The sequence below is a fragment of the Alligator mississippiensis genome, chromosome 14, assembly GCF_030867095.1.
Source record: "Alligator mississippiensis isolate rAllMis1 chromosome 14, rAllMis1, whole genome shotgun sequence".
Classification (NCBI taxonomy): domain Eukaryota; kingdom Metazoa; phylum Chordata; order Crocodylia; family Alligatoridae; genus Alligator; species Alligator mississippiensis.
Window position 1 is genome coordinate 34,671,356 of NC_081837.1, and position 11,917 is coordinate 34,683,272.

The following is an 11,917-nucleotide window of genomic DNA, read 5'->3' on the forward strand; positions in this document are numbered from 1 at the left end:
TTCTGTCTCGTGACAGTCTGCAAGAATGAGCAGGGGCCAGGAGTGCCAGGGCGTTCTTCCTGGATCCGCCACTGACCAGCTGGCCTCAGATGATTTGCTTCCACTTTCTGGGTCTTTGTTTTCATGTGTATATAAGAGAAATAGTGACCCTTCACCTGTCTGTTGGGGAGCATTTAATGAATGGATATTTGTGAAGCGCATAGAAGCGATCAGATGAATGGGGCTGCTGTATGGAAATGCAAAGCACTCTTGTTGTCTTCTCTTTTTTTTCCTCTCTCTTGCTGTGCATGTGCTAGTAAAACCTCAGGGATATATTCTGAACTCTACTATCCTCCTTAATTCTGCTCTCTGCAAGAGACTGTCCAAGCTGGAAGCGGAGTGGAATGGAAAGGTCAAAATGGGACCCACTTCCCATCAGAGCTGCTTGGGAATTTTTTGACAAAATGGTTCTTCCCTGGAAAATGCTGGTTTGTCAAAACCAAACCGGTTTCCAGGCATGGGTCATTTGGCCTGAATGTATAAGTTTAAAAAGTGTTGAAAAGAAACCTTTGCTGTGGCCAACTGTAAAATGTTTACATTTCAGAAATGAAAAAATCCCACTTTCATTTTTTTGGTGAGGTACAAACATTGTTGAATTTTCTCCCTGCCGGAGAAGGGAGAAAACATACTGAAATTCCAAAATTTTCTGGCGATGGCAAATCTCTCTCCCACCCAGGATGAGCTCTCACTTACTGCAACCACATCAAAGGCCTGCTCCTGTTCCCACTGCTAGCAGCCTGTAGAGCTTATGGTCATAAGATATCACCGATATCAAGGATTTAGCAGATTTCTCCAGAGGAGCAGACATTTATGTGCTAATAACTATCCAAAGTAAGAACAGCAAAAATTTGAAAACTAACCCTGAGTTTGGCCAGGACTATGAAGGCTCCTATTGTATGACAGGAGTGAACCTCTAACTGAAAGAATCAGAGGCTAGAAACAGACATTACATTTATCCATGGATAAATGATGCCCACATTTATTCCAGAACAAAAATATCCTGGGATTGACACATACACATATTGCCCCTCTAATCAGGGTTTAGGGAGCAGCGAATGCACTGCTGCTTTTCTGGAATAAATGTACAGGTATATTTTGCTATATCCTGGGATAAACTGTAACTATCTTTTATCCAAGAATTTTTTTAGGCCTTATCCCAGGATAAAGGGCATGAACATCTGCATGCTTGCACTTTGTCCTGGGATAAAAATGGTTTATCCTGGAATAAATACAATGTCTATTTGCAGCCAGAGATATTTATCCTCGAGGAACAGATTATACCAGCTCAGTGCTGTCCTCTGAACAGTTGATGCCGGCTGCTGCAGAAGATAAATTACTGGACTAGACGGACCAGTGGCGTGATTCTGTCTGACATGTCCTATGTCCTACATCAGTAGCAAAATCCTAATTAGCAGCAGCAGTCTGCAGCACGGGCATGCCAGTGTGAGTCTACGTGCAAAATATTCTCTCCACAAACTGAAGACATTCTCTATTTTCTGTCCTTCTGATATGCCCTTGCTCCCTACTTCTAATGTAATAATGTTATACTGTAGTAATGTACACTGTTATAACTCTTAGAGGGCAACCGGAAAGACTCGTGCAGTTCACAGCAGGTCCAGGGGATAAGATTCAGCAGATGGGCCTTTTCTCAAGCAATTGTCAATTTTACTGTAGCATCACAAACTCGAAATGAAATTGCATTCCTTTGGAACCCACCGAGAACAAAGCTATAGCCTCTTCCTGGTGCTGGGGGAGTTTGGCGTCATGGCTGGAAAATGTGGAGCTGGATTGGTTTGAAGTGGCCTTGCCACAATTAATTTAAAGTCAAGGCAGAATGGGAGAGTCCTCGTATCAGCCCTCCTGCTGTTAGCTGCCCTTGAGTCAGCTTATGTCCCTGCTGTCAATGGAGCCTGATTGCATCAGAGAGAAGTTCAGGAGGCTCCAGCTCTAAACTTTCCTAATGTTTGGGACCGTTTGGATCCAGATTTTTCATTTGACCCATATCAAGCTAGAGAGAAATTTCCACAAACATTGGCCTGGCTCTGTTCCAGTTTAAAGCACCAGTACAATTCCCACTGGCTTCAATGGGAACAGTTTGACCACCACTGTGTGCTTTGGGTACCTCCACCCACGGGTTCCTGATGTGAAATTGAGGCCTCATCCAGATGTAAACTTCTTCCCAAACTCAGGGGCATTTAGGTTCAACTTCAGGCCCTGTGGAGTAAGTTCCTTGAGGAAGGGACTATCTCTGTTCTACACCTAGGTTAATGACTGGGGCTTTTAGGCACCATCGTACATGCAAATAAATGGATCAGCACCAACCCCTACAAATGGAATAAAAAATAGGGGTAATAAAAGGTTATAGGTGCCTCTGGGACTCTGTCCAAGGCCTTGTAGAGACACTTTGATGACTTGGACCTTTTGATTAGCTTCCAGAGTTTCTGAAAGCCTGTTATTTTGAAGACACTTTCCATGCTGTGACAGCATTTTGACCTCTAAGGTTCTGGCTAATTCCAGGCTCAGGATAAAAGTTTGCCAATTTTCAGTGACAACTGCCTCGTTATAAGATCGGTGGTGGTGATGCTGCTGCTGGTGATAGGGCTTTGCTGCCATCAGATCTAGATCCAGACAGAGCTCAACTTCTTCCAAACTGAGAGATGTTTAGGTTGAAGGTTTGGGCTTTTCTAGATGAACACATCTCAGCTGGCCTCGGTATATTTGACTGCAGTACTTGAGTTTTCTGTTCCTGCTTAGGGTAGGAAGAGATGGGTGAGAACTGCCTTATTAGGGAAGGTTTCCCTTCAGCCTTTTGTATAACGTTGTGAGGCCCTTTGAACAAAAAGGGTTTCTTTGGATATACTCTGGAACTGTCATCCAGGGCAAGATCAATGGACATCAGAAAAGTAGGATATTTTGGGAACAAAGCGGGAGAACGCACAGTGCTTCCATACTCTGAGAGGTTGATGGACTAGCCATAACTGAAATGATGGTCTCTATTTAGTCCCAAATATTTATGATGACATTGGCAGTCAAAATAATGTATAAGCCTCCTACCTAATAAAATACTGAATAAATTTAGCATTCCTGTTACACTGAGTAGCGTGAGCATTTTTTTTTAAACCAGTGAAAGAGCAGTTGTACCCTAGGCACAAGGATTGATTGCCCTTATTTTAGCCTATTGCTCTGTGTATAAGGGTCCAGTCCTCAGCGTAAATCAGCACAGCTCTGCTGAAATCAAGCTGAATCAAGGGATTTGGCCTTTATAAATCCTTTATAAATAAGGCAGAAAAGTATCCAGCTAGGATAAAATGACATGGACTGGCACTCCAAATGTGTCAAACATTGGTCCATAAATGTTTAAAGCATTGGTTCCCAAGTGGTGGCCAGCGGGCTACAGGCTGCCTCCAAGACCCTCTGATACTGTTTACAGCCATAGGAAATTTTACTGTCTAGAGATCCATGTTTTTCAAGCAAACAGGGATGGATGAGACTACTTTCAGGGTTATTGTAGGCCAGCAAAGGCTGGGGGTCAATGGTGTATATTAGTTTTTGGAACCCTTTAAAACTATTTCCCTGACTGATAAGTGAGACAGGGTCTTTTGTAACTTGTAATTGTATATTGTCTGCTAGTATCCAGCAGCAATGAATTCTAGTAGTCAGTTATCTATAGGGAGGATCCAGCATAACTCGGTTAAACTTATTTTAAGGTTGTTGCCTTTTCGTTTCGTAAAGTTCCTTCCTGTTATAGGTTAAGTTTTATGAAAGAGGCTTTAGTTTTCTCTGTTGGAAACATTATTTTATAGACCTCTAACATGTTCTCTCTCATTTTTCACCTGCCCAGACTAAAGAGACCCGGTCTCCTTAATCCCATGCTCTTTTCTGATTCCACAAGCACACAATTTAGTTTCATAAAGCTGCAGTAGAAGAAAACTTGGAAAGGTGAGAAAATGTGCTTACAGCCTGGCTCTGCAGAGAGACAGTTGCCTCTTCTATTTGAACTAAGTTCTCGTGGAAGCATTAGTTATATCTTGGGGCAATATCTCAGCTGAAGAAAATGAAAATTATTTCCTTGGCACCTCTGTGGCATTTGAGAACCCCTTTGCAACTGAAAAGCCCTGACGAGTATCCAAGGAGAGTCTGTTGTTTCTCCGAGCCTGGTCTCAATGTTTCTTTGCAAATCCTGAGCTCTTAATATAGCACAATCTCGTCCAGGAACACATGGGTTGATGGCAGGAAAAGAACTTTATTAACACACCCAGGGAGATTTTTCTTGCTGATCATTTGTCAAAATGTTTCACATCACGTTGTGCCTAGGAGATGGAGCCCCTTCAGCAGGAAATCCATTGGTTCCACAAAGCCGAGCCCAGATTTGTTGTTTTACAAAGCTGGCAAAATATATAATTATCACATTTTCAAGTCTTGCAAAGGGAGCACAAACACAAATACGCATACAGGCATTATAATCGCACACAAATGCATAATATAGCATGATACCCATTAACTCCCCTGCACATACAGATACAAGCATGCACAGGCACACAAACACTGCGTACTGTAATCACAAACAGATCTGCACCTATGTTATAACCATATATACAGAGGAAAAAGAGGCATATGACTAAGAATACACACATACCCAACCACATACAGATAGCCTAGTTATACAGGCAATAATTACATTCATATGTATAGACTCATGTGACGATCACATCTTCCTTGTAGGTACTATAAACATATGCTGTAAGCATGTGTGTGTACATGCAGACACACAGTCTCATCATAACGCACACAAATGCACGCACACAAAGAGGTGTGTGAAGTTCCTTGATTTATTTGCTGTAAATGCAGCTTCAGGACAACCTGAACTATTTGCTAACTTGTGTTGAAAAAAATTTGAAAGAAGTCAAAATGCAGCATGTTGATATTTTAAAAAAAAATGCTGGATTTCGATTTCAGAGCAACAGTTCAATGAGAAATGTTATTAAGTTTGATGAGGAGGAGGAGGGAAAAAACTCCCAAAACATTTTGTTTCGGTGAGAATGAAATGTTTTGGTAGAAATGGGTTTGGGTTTGGTGTTTTCTTGGGAAAACTGAAAAAAAAAATATTTTGAGTTGACTCAACATAACATTTCAGGGGTTTTTTTAATTGTTAAAATTGTTTTGATTCAGGCGCCAAACTGGAAAATCAGTTACTTACGCAGTCAACTTGTGACAGCCAACCCTTCCAGAGGGACTACGCTGATCTACACCAGCTGAGGACTTGGCCCGATCATTGCGGACAATGGAACTAAGCTGATTTATGCTAGTTCAGAATCTGACTCAGTCATCGAAAGCAGTGGGACAACACTGATTTACTCCCACTACGGTGCCGGCCCAGCCTCATGTCTAGTTGCATAATTTGGGCCGATACACTGCACTTTATGTTTTGAGACTGAATTCAACTGGACACTTTGTGGTTTGTTGGCTGTGCATTGCCTCCTCAAACCTGAAAGGATTCCTCCCTCTCCCTGTCTTAATATAAACTGTATTCAGCATGTTTCCAATATTGCGAGTTTAACTCATACAAAGCAGCAGTGTTTCCCTGGCTGTTTTACACTTTAATAGGGAAAAATTTGTACTTTGTACATGAAACATGTGGGAGATTTTTTCTGTGTGCTTCGGAAAGTGTTTTGCGGTGCCAAGTTTGGCCTCTTCAATTTCTTTTTCCTTAGAGTTGCTCCAAAGTGAAAGAGAAAAAAAAAAAAAGAAAGAGTCAAAATGAAGTTTTAAATCACTGACGATGAAAATGGTAAGTCACACAAATGGCGTCCGGAGGCTTAGAGCCAAAACCAGCCGGAGGAGAAAAGGATTAATTTTCTTCGGAGGACTCAGGATGAAACTTACTTCATTGATATCACTGAAGCTATTCCAGATTTACACCTGTGTCATTGGGTTCAGAAGCTGCCTCCTCACCCCAAATTCTGTTCCCACTTGCCCTAATAGAAATCTGGAGCCATTGAGCTGGATGGAATTATTGCAGGTTTACACCAATGTGGAACAGGCCACATAGTTTACACCACCATGGGCCCAATCCTCAGATGATGCTAATTTGAAGTTAACAGCTCCAAAATTAAAACCAAGCATATGGCTTGTGGTGTGCACATTACACACTGGACTCCCACAGTGGTGTAAATCTGGAGCAATTCAAATCTAGCTATAGAATGATTTTACATTTAGAGCAGTGGAATTGGGTGCAGAATCTGGGTGCCGGCCCCCACATTCTGGCGCCATTTAATGAATGTAAATCAGGAGCAAGTCCAGTGATTTAAGGGGAGTTATTTCATATTTACACCAGTGCAACGGCCTGTCATGTAACACATGGCATCATGCAGATCAGATACTTGGCAAATGCTGCTTCTGTAGCTCTCTGGCTTTAGTGGAGATAGTACAACAGACACCAAGTGAGAATCTGCCCTGCCGGAGGTTATGCACGGAGGTTGAAGTTTGTTCTGAGCTGGTGAACATCTAGAAAAGCCCCACTGCTATCGGTGGGGTTGTTCCAGATTTACTTTGCTGTGGCCAAAAACAAACTTTAGCTTCCGATTGCAAAATGATCAACCATTGGCTTAAGCACTTGGAAGTGGCAAAGTACTGTGACTTGTGTTGGCATTGGGTGCATGTGTTGAGTGGGTCAAACTCGGTTGTGGTATAAGCAGGGCAAAGTGATGCCAATGGAGTTAGACCTAGGGTGGATTGGCCCAATGAGCATAACTTGTATACTTGGAGAGGGGTGATTGCAGTGAAGGAGAACAAGTAACCAGGGGCAGCGGGGCGAGGTGGGGTAAAAGAGCTCCTAGATCTTTAAATGTAATAATGGATATGGAACTCTTCTCTTATCCTTGTATAAATTAGGATTAAGTCCAGGGAAGTCAATGAGGTGTAAACCAGCACGGGCAAGTAGAATTGAGGTTTCTGAGAGCCATGTTTGGTCTGAATCTCCTCTCGGGTACACTGGGGTTGCTGTGTTAATGATCTCAACCCCGGATCTCCTGCTAGTTACACCATTTGAGGATCGAGCCTGTGGACTTCAGTGTGCTCACTCCTGATTTACACCAGGGGCAAGTGAGGTCAGAATCTTGACCATTAGCTCTGTAACTACAGTGTTTCTTACAGAGCCCGGTTGTTTTAAGGCTCCCTCTGATGCCACTCGCCATGCACCCTTCGCGCCATGTTCTGAATGAGCTTCCCCTGAGCACCCCATTTACACATCACCTACAGCCCACTGGTTTTGAGCCAGGACCGTAGCTGGTGGCACTGTCCCAATTTACAGTAGCGGAGAACTTGGATTATTTTCTAGCGACTGCCAAAGGAGGAGACATGTTGTGCTGGATTTGGGAGCTGCATGCGGCTACTGAGCTGGTTTGGAAGAGGCTCATTCCTCTGTTGGGGATGGACAGATTTATTCTCCTCAACTCTAACGAGACATTTCCAGAGCCCAGTAAATTATATGCCCCAAGACAGAAGAAATCTTGCCTCATAAATCAGAGCTGTGGCTGACAAGTGCTGCAAGCATCTTTATCCTGGTGAGTGGGTTTTTTCAGGTCCCAGGTACGGCAGCCTCCACCGCAAATCCCTAATAAATCTGGGAGCAATCATTTTTCACAGAGAGCCAAAAAAGCGCCGGAAAACATTTTCTTCCCTTAAAATGTAAGTGGGAAATTTATTGTGGAGAGGCTGGGAAGAGCCTTTCCCAGGATGCCACAACAAACTGCGCTATATCCAGGACCCCGAGGGGCCTTATATGGAGGAGACAGGGGAACTGGCGGGGTGCAAATCAGGAGAAGTCCCTTTGAAACCAATGGGGGATAGAGGTGTCAGGGATGGGAGAATCAGGCCCAGTGGTTTTCGCTGCCACACCAAAACCAATAAAGGGGCTAAGTGAGATTGAAATGGCAGAACTTGCTGCCTTCTGTTTTGTGTTTAGTCCTTGAAAAACTCTCCCTTCAAAAGGGTGGTTGGGGGGGGGGATTTATTTTATTAACTAGCCAACACCTGAAAGTAATTGGGTCTGTCTTGGTGGCTGGGAGTGGAGGAGGGGTATTGTTCTAGAGGCGTCTCTGGGGGGTGGGGTACAGGGATATTATATCCCCTGGGCTACTATTTCGCTTAGGTTTTTCTTTCTTCCACTCTGCTCTGAGGATCATTAGCTGTGGACCATGCAAGCTAAGACAGAAGTCCCCACAAATGTAAGCCCAAGCTCTGTCCTGGGGACTCGATTATACCCCCACTGAAATAAGTGACAAAATCCTCACTGAATTCGGTAAGGATTGCTTTCCGAAGATCTGCCAACGCCAATGGTCTGGGTAAAAATTCAACCAAGTCTATTGTCCTCAATGATCAGGTGTATGGGAATCATCAGGTGTCTGGGAATCATCTCTTGGCTTTGGATCCCAACACAGACAATGTTTGCTGAGCATTGGTACTGGAGACATGTCTCTGTGACTGTCCCTTCACAGACAGTCGTGTTACTGCTTAGGTCATTTTGCCCAGATCAAGTCTCCTCTCTGCACTTGCTGGGATGTAATGCCTCCTTTTGGTTTTCAAGTCCACGTTTCATAACATCTCGCTGCCCCACCACGTCCAGAATAACTTTCTTCCCTACGCCCTGCAGCTGACAAAATTCCTTGATGTCTTCTTCAGCCATCCAAGACCCAGAAATACTTTGTTAGCTTCTTGGGCCAGGGACCAACCTTCTGTTCCTGTAGAAATATAGAAAAGCAGGGCTGGGAGGGAATTCCTGAAGTCATCTAGTCCAACCCTGGGCTCAAGGCAGGATCAGCCCTATCCATCCTATCCCGTCCCGTCCCGTCCCATCCCGTCCCATCCAAGTGCTTGTTTGACATGTTCCTAAAACTGTACAAATCTGCCGAACAGCTATGAAGCACATTGCTCCAAAACACCAAGAACAACCTAACCTGCCACAGGTAAAATGTGTGTGTGTGTATGGGGTGAGAGGGCGCCAGTGGGACACACACAGGGGCACTGTCAGTGTCCTGCTGCTGCCAGGTTGTGCTTGTACAGCAGGAAGCACAATGAAATCCTGATCCATGGTCATAATCAGTATGTGGTAAAAAAGGGTGAGGCTTTACTGCATGCCATCTGCTCATGTGCCTGTTCTTATGCTGCAGTGAATAGAAACTAAGCTGGCATAGCTGAGCTCTGCACAGAAAAAAAGTGTAGGTGATCACGGTTTACCCGTCACTTGCCATGGGCAAGAGCAGGCACCCACACAGGTACTGCAGAGCTCCTAATGCATAGTATAAGGAGGTGCAGCCTTCCGGGGCTGAAACTGCAGCTGCAGGTAGACAGCAGTTAATAGTCTGTCTGGTGGGAAGGCTGGGAGACAGCTGCAGCTGATGATGATGGTAAACGAGGGTGGACCTGCAAAGAGGATTGAAAATCTCCAGGAGCAGAGGGGAGATGGATGTACATGGAGCTTGGGATGTCTCTCTTGAGGCCTGATGGCAAGTTTTGATTTTGTTTGCAATCTTGCTTGTTTTAGCATGTGTTTTGTTTGCTGTGGGGACAAGGCTAACCTGTGTAAAATAAATTGGCTGGACCCTGAATCCAGAGCTGACTGGCCTTGGTATGGAAGCTGGACAAGAGATTTGCTTACACATAGTCAATCCCTGTTCTTTTTGGCTCCTTGGTTAATTTTTTGGGGGTCCATTTGGTGAGATTGGGCCTTGTAGGTGCTATTGCAATGTAAGTGTATCAAAATATTGCAAAAAAACAAAAGGAAAAGGGTTTGCAGGAGAAGCACTATGCAAAATAGGAGGGAACAATGGGGCAAATAAGTGTTCACATACTTCTTTTTTTGTGAAAACTGTCTCTATTTCCCCCTAAGTTTTCTCCTTGTGTCTTTTTTTTTTTTGTTTTGTTTTTTAAAGAATGCATCACTCCTTTAAAAATTGTTTTTAACCTTTCATTAAATAAAACCAAAACAAAATTGGAAAAAAAAATGTTCCAGTTTCTTTTCCCTTTGCTCTGCTGGTAAAACATGCTTCTCTACCTGTTTCCTTACCCCTCACCCCCTCCAAGAGAAGGGACAGAAGAGGGAAAACTAAAAAAAGGGGGCGGGTGCCCCCAGTTCTAAAACTTTCAGGTTTTGAAACCTCTACAATGGGTTTTTTCCTCTTGTTGTTTTTTGTTTGTTTTTCTTCTTGGTCAACCCCCCCCCCCCAAAATACTTTTCACTGGGCACCTAAAGAAGCCAAAGAAAAAAACACTTGAAAAATGCCTGCAAGCGAACGGCTATCCTTTCCAGTGATGTCCCATCTCCTTTACATTGGTGTAGCTTCATGAAAGCCAACTGAACCATGCTGGTTCACCCCAGCTCAGCCTGATCCAAACATGATTCTGCATTTAGCTAGCTCACTGTATTTGTAGATCCTCCAACTCCTTACAAAGTTGGGTAAGCAGTTTACATGTGGGGGGAAATGTGGCCCTGAGGAGACAAATGATTGAGGTCATAAGCAGATCAGTGGCAGATCCCGGCATGAATTTGGTGGCCTGTCTGCTATTTAGCCTAAGGCCTATCTCCAGCCCTGCTCAGGGAGTTGCCTTAGTGCTGTAAGGACTCTGCCAGCTCTTTATTTGGCTCAAGAGAAGAGAGAGTGGGCCACTAGAGTGCAAAGCATGAGGAATGCTCTCTGCTTTCCAGGGCTAGCAGAAGACCATGAGAAACCAAGTGCAAGTGAGAAAAGCTTCTTTATGGTACCAGAATATGGAGAGCAGACAGGTGGTTCAAAGTCACAATTGTCCCGTCCCTGCCCCGCACGTGGGAAAGGAGTAGGTAAGAATCGGGTATTTATTCCCAGTCTCTTTGCTCCCCACAGAGATCTCCCAGCAGCTTCTGTCCAGCAGGTTTCAAGAGGACTTGGGTGGGTTTTTTTTTTCATGTATGATAATTGACGGATCTGGGAATTCAACCACTTTAAGCAATCAGGCTATTAAAGACCTCTGTACCTGTCAGAATGAATGGAACATGACAACACAAAGATCATTAAAGGCCATGATAAAACCATATGGTCTGTCAGGGGCTGTTGCTCCAGACCCAAGATGTACAAATCAGTTCCTGCTTCCCTGCCTTGGAAACATCCAGTGACTCGGTGCAGGTCCGAGTCATGATGCAGCAGATATGTGCAGTGTATATGGGCTGAGAGCTTAGGGCACGTGCAATTTGGAAAGGGTTCATGCTCAGCCAGCTGATAACAAAACAGCCATGGAGATGGTGGTGGGAATCAGGCTCTCATTCATATTTCTATAGTGTTAGAGCCATGATTTGTCAGATCTCTTGAGCGTGTGTGTAGCTTTGATGGGTGGGCTGAAGGACCCTATTGTGCGACTGGCTTAGGGAAATGAAGTTCCTAAAGCAGATCAAGCAGGTACTGCACCGATGGCTGGAGGGATAGCTAGACCAAGGGAGAGACTTCTGGTCTGGATTAAGGTTAGTGTTGGAGGCTGAGGCTGGATAAGGGCTATGGGCGGGCACTGGGTTGCTGTTCTCCAAGACGCTACCCCCAAACCTTCTGTGTTTTCAACCCAGGCCAATTGCTCACCTGAAGGCATGTGCTAGAATTTGGGATCTGTTTTCGCTCAGGCAGGTCGCCGGGTCTCCTTGCAGTGAGGAAGCAGGAAAAATCATTCCAGGGCAGACGTTGCTCCAGTCCCTCCTCATAATTGCCCATCTGCCCAGGAGCCCAGACCATACTCCCACAACTTGCAGGGAAAGAGTCCTAGAATGGCTTGGCTTCCTAGCAGATGCACATCTGTTGGGTATACCCACAGAAGTCCTAGCAACGTATACAGGGGCCATAGCACCAGTGTGGACATGCAG

The 11,917-nt window shown here is 44.4% G+C and overlaps 1 long non-coding RNA gene across 1 annotated transcript in view; it reads left to right on the plus strand.

Annotated features, from left to right (window-relative positions):
• Positions 1–10,040, plus strand: part of LOC109284357 (uncharacterized) — a 13,569-nt gene extending 3,529 nt beyond the window's left edge. The window contains exon 2 of the long non-coding RNA XR_002091788.2: positions 5,209–10,040. This is a non-coding gene — a long non-coding RNA (uncharacterized LOC109284357). The remainder of the gene's footprint in view (positions 1–5,208) is intronic.
• The last annotated feature ends 1,877 nt before the right edge of the window (positions 10,041–11,917 follow it).